Here is a 4735-nt window from a genome sequence, read left to right as displayed (position 1 = left end):
TGAACAGAGTGACACAAAAACCTAACTGACAGACGTGATTCGTGACACAATGGTTTTGTTTTTAATAAATTTAGAGGAGGAATTTAACAACTAAACAGGCAATAATATATTGGATTTAAGTGATATGATTCAAACCATCTCCTAAATACATGTTGTCATTTATGGCCCAAATATGTTCCTAATTTGTGGTTTCTTAACCCACCAATGGTGCAGAAGATCAGTTTTTTTGTAAAAGTGTAAAATAATATATAATATAATTTCATTAGAGTAGATTAAAACCTTTTGTGTTAGTCATAAAGATAAGTTTGCAACTGTGCTACACAGTCATGGTAATGGTTTTCAAGCACCACCATCCATCAGTGCTGTTTGTGGCTTAAAGGGACAACATTACTTGTCGAAGGTGATTTGTAGTGAGTCGTATATTTCATGTTTGTCACAGCGTTTGGCCTGAGTTTTCACTTAGCCATGAAAACTGTATGTTTGTACATGCAACATATACAAAAAGAATACACATACTCGCTGTACGGCTTGTCAAATTATACAACCTGTGATCTACCAGTTTTAAGCTTTTTATCTTTTCTTCCACCAACTCAGCTCTGAGTCAGCTAATAAGTAGGACTTGTTTTCATAAACAGATCAACCAAGAAAATAAATTATACAATGAGTCCTTTAGTGGTTTGTTGCACCTATTCCCAATTTGTTGTGGCGAGTCTGATTTTGGTGCCAAACATATTTTTCTTCAGTCTTAGTCTTGCAGTAATCCTCTTTGACTATGTATGCCTCTAAATCCTAACACCCTAAGGGCAAACATTCTATTTTTCACTTACGATGTAAATAAGCAGCGTCTATCCTAGAAGGAAATCTACTTGTATTTTCAATAGGTGGATAAAAAAGCTCATTTGGAGTAATAAATATGCTGCACAACAGAAAGAAAGTGTAATATTTCCATAAGTATCTGTCATGAGCCTGGGTTTTCTGGCTTTGTTTTGTGTTTTTGTTTATTATTGAGTTTATTTTGCATTGTCTTGTTTCTTGTGATTATCATTTGACAATTCTTGTCTGCCTTTGAGGTTCCCATCTACTTAACTTTTTCAGTTTCCCTGTGTCTCCAGTCATTCCTCAGTACTTTCCCTCAGTCAGTTCTGCTCCTCTCACTCAAAGTTCCCTGTTTCATAAGTCTCAGCTGTCTTCACTTATCTCATCTACCTCAGCCTTTTAAAGCTCCTTCTTCTAGCTCAACTTTAATCTGAAATTGTGGTTCTGTAACTTGTCCATTTCTTCTGTTTGTGCTTTGTGATCTTTGTATTTTTGCTGCTTTGTCAGCCTTTTTCTTTTGTATGTTTTATTATTAATAAATTACTGTTTTTCAAGTTCTTGTGAATATCTGCATCATCCAATTCAATTTCAATTCAGTTTATTAATATAGCACCAAGTCCCAACAGAAGTCACCTCAGGGCACTGTAAAGCATTCACATACATTATAAAAGCCAATTGGTAAAAGTTATTTATCTTAGGAAGCAAGCAGATTGTGTTGAATGTTCATTTTGTTGCAATCTCCATCCTGAGCAAGCACAAGCAACCGTAGAAAGGAAAAACGGCCTTTTAACAAAAGAAATCTCCAGCAGAACCAGGCTCAGGACAACCAGCCATCTGCTTCTACTGGTTGGAGTTTGAGAGGAAAGGAAAGAGAAACAGACAAACATAGAATGGAAGATCCATATGTACTTTCTACTGGAGGAAAGATAAAACAGGATATAAATAATTACAAATGCAAACAGGTAGAGTAGAGCAAGTAAAAACAGCAGCAAAGTGAGGAAATGTGGTCAATTTGTCCTCCAGCAGTCTAAGCCTATAGAAGCATAACTAAGGGATAGCCCAGGAAACCCAAGCTGACCCTAACTATAGGATTTATCAGAAAGGAAAGTCTTAAACCTAATCTTAAATGTAGACAATATGTCAGCCTCATGGACTGAAACTGGAAGTTAGTTCCACAAGAGAGGAGCCTGATAACTGAAAGCTCTGCCTCCCATTCTACTTTTGGAAATGCTAGGAACCACAAGTAAACCTGCAATCTGAGGGTGAAGTGCTCTGTCAGGAAAATATGGAACAATAAGATCTGTAATATAAGATGGAGCTAGGTTGTTGAGAGCTTTGTAGGTTAGAAGTAAGATTTTGAATTCACTGCTGGATTTGACAGGGAGCCAATGAAGAGAAGCTAAAACCGGAGTGATATGATCTCTCCAACTGATTACTAACTAATTACAACTAGTTAAGACTGTGGCAGCAGCATTTTGGATCAACTGAAAACTTTTTAAAGAAATATATGGACACCCAGATAATAAACCATTGCAATAGTCCAGTCTAAACGTGACGAATGCATAAACCAGTTTTTCTGCATCATTTTTAGATAAAATGTTTCTAATTTTAGTGATATTATGCAGGTGGAGGTGGTTCTAGTAATGTTTTTTAATGTGGGGGATAAAAGACATGTCCTGATCAAAAATAACACCAAGATTTTTTACATTAGAGCTGGAGGACAGATTAATGTTATCCAGAGGAAGTGAAAGGCTGTGAAGTTTATTCCTAAGATGCTCAGGTCCAAAAACTAAAACCTCAGTCTCGTCTGAGTTTTAAAAGCAGAAAATGTTGTTTAATATCTTTACCTAATAGAAGCATATACTGAATAAGGTAAAGAGTATTGTTACAAGCACTGAACCCTGAGGAACTCCATGACTAACTTTGGTACTGTATATGAAGAAGATTATTTATTCACATTTACAAACTGGAATCTGTAAAATAAATATCAATTATAATATTTAATAATATAATAATTAACCAATTTTAGAGCCATTCCTGGAATTCAAACATCATATTCAAGCCTCTGTAGTGGAATATTGTGATCAACTGTATCAAATGCAGCACTGAGGTCTAACAGGACCAGTATAGACTCAAGTCCATTGTCTGAGGCCATGAGAATATCATTAGTTACTTTTACTAGTGCTGTTTCTGTGCTATGATGAGCTCTAAACCCTGACTGAAACTCTTCAAAATGATTATTTGTGTCCAGATTGTCACACAATTGATTTGTGATTTATCTCAAGAATTTTTCAGATGAATGTTAGATTAGATATAGGTCTATAATTGGCCAGAATTCTTGGATCTGGTCAATGATAGACCATATAGATCATTGCGTCCCAACACTGTCAAATTATGATACTAACAGTATCAAAACAACTGACTACATACTGTAGTGTTTATGCACTGTGTACACATTATAGATTGGTTGTTATTTTTAGGTGCAAAACTGTAATTCATGTAAAAACATTACGTCTTAAAAACTAAACAGTCATGCTCCCATTGCTATATTCATGAAAAAATACACTGGTTGTTTTCGAAGCAATTCACAAAAACTTTGATGACCAAAGATTATGTTTTGAACAATCTCAATTTGAAAAAATAGTGTTCATTTCTAACTCCTGTGATGGACGTGAGACCTGTCCAGGGTGTCCCCCGCCTCTCGCACAGTGATTGCTGGACATGGACACCAGTGACTCCCATGACTCGAAAAGGAAGAAACAGGTAAAAGATAATGGAGGGATGGATAATTTCTAACTTGACTGACAAGCTGGCAGCCAATGAAGAAAAAGACTGAAGTGGATTGATACCATCTGGAACAACCTAAAGTTCTAAAAATTTTTGTTGTTCGTCTAAAGACTGTTTTATAAACGTTCCCTTTATATACCTGATTTGTACTGCACAGAAATGTATTGCATATAATTTTGTAGCAGCAGCTAGCTGTAGCTCATCATGGAGTACATTTGGCATGAACATAACATTTGTAGGGTCTCAGGGTTTTTGTCCAGTCTCTGTCTGTTTCCTCGTGTTTCCTGATTCAGCTCTCTATGTTTTCCCTCCTTGTGTTCAGCCCCTGTCTCACCTGTGTCTCATGGTAATCACCTCAGGTGTCTGTCATTGTCCTAATCAGTGTGTGTATATATTCAGCTCTCTTCTGTCTTGTCTTTGTCTCCGGATTATCCTTCCATGGTGTCGTGTTCAGCCTTTTGTCCTGTCAGCCATGATCTGCCTGTTTCCAGTTTGTGAGTAGCTGCCCTGTCAGCATTTTGATTTTGTTTTGTTTAATAAATATTGTTTATTATTCCTTGAGCGTCCTCGTCATCCTCCTGCTCGTGGGTTCAAACACACCTGACGGCCGAACGTGACAACATTTTTTTTACAGGAATCATCATGTCATGCCTACCCTCATTTATGGTCATGAGCTTTGGGTTGTGACCGAAAGAACGATATCTCGGATACAAGCGGGCCGAAATGAGTTTTCTTCGCAGGGTGTCTGGGCTCTTCCTTAGAGATAGTGTGAGATGCTCGATCATCCGGGAGAGACTCATAGTAGAGCCGCTGCTTCTCCACATCGAGGAGCCAGTTGAGGTGGCTCGGGCATCTGGTTAGGATGCCTCCTGGACACCTCCCTGGTGAGGTGTTCCGGGCACGTCCCACCGGGAGGAGGCCCAGAGGAAGACCCAGGACACGCTGGAGGGACTATGCTTCTCGGCTGGCCTGGGAACGCCTTGTGATTCCCCTAGAGGAGCTGGCCCAAGTGGCTGGGGAGAGGGAAGTCTGGGCCTCCCTACTTAGGCTGCTACCCCACGACTCAACCCCGGATAAGCGGAAGAGGATGGATGGATGGATGGATGGATGGATGGATGGATGGATGGATGGA

Source organism: Nematolebias whitei, chromosome 14 (genome assembly GCF_014905685.2).
Source record: "Nematolebias whitei isolate Nwh7 chromosome 14, NemWhi1, whole genome shotgun sequence".
In the NCBI taxonomy this organism is placed as follows: domain Eukaryota; kingdom Metazoa; phylum Chordata; class Actinopteri; order Cyprinodontiformes; family Rivulidae; genus Nematolebias; species Nematolebias whitei.
The sequence above is the reverse complement of the archived record's forward strand: the minus strand, read 5'-3'. Positions refer to the sequence as shown.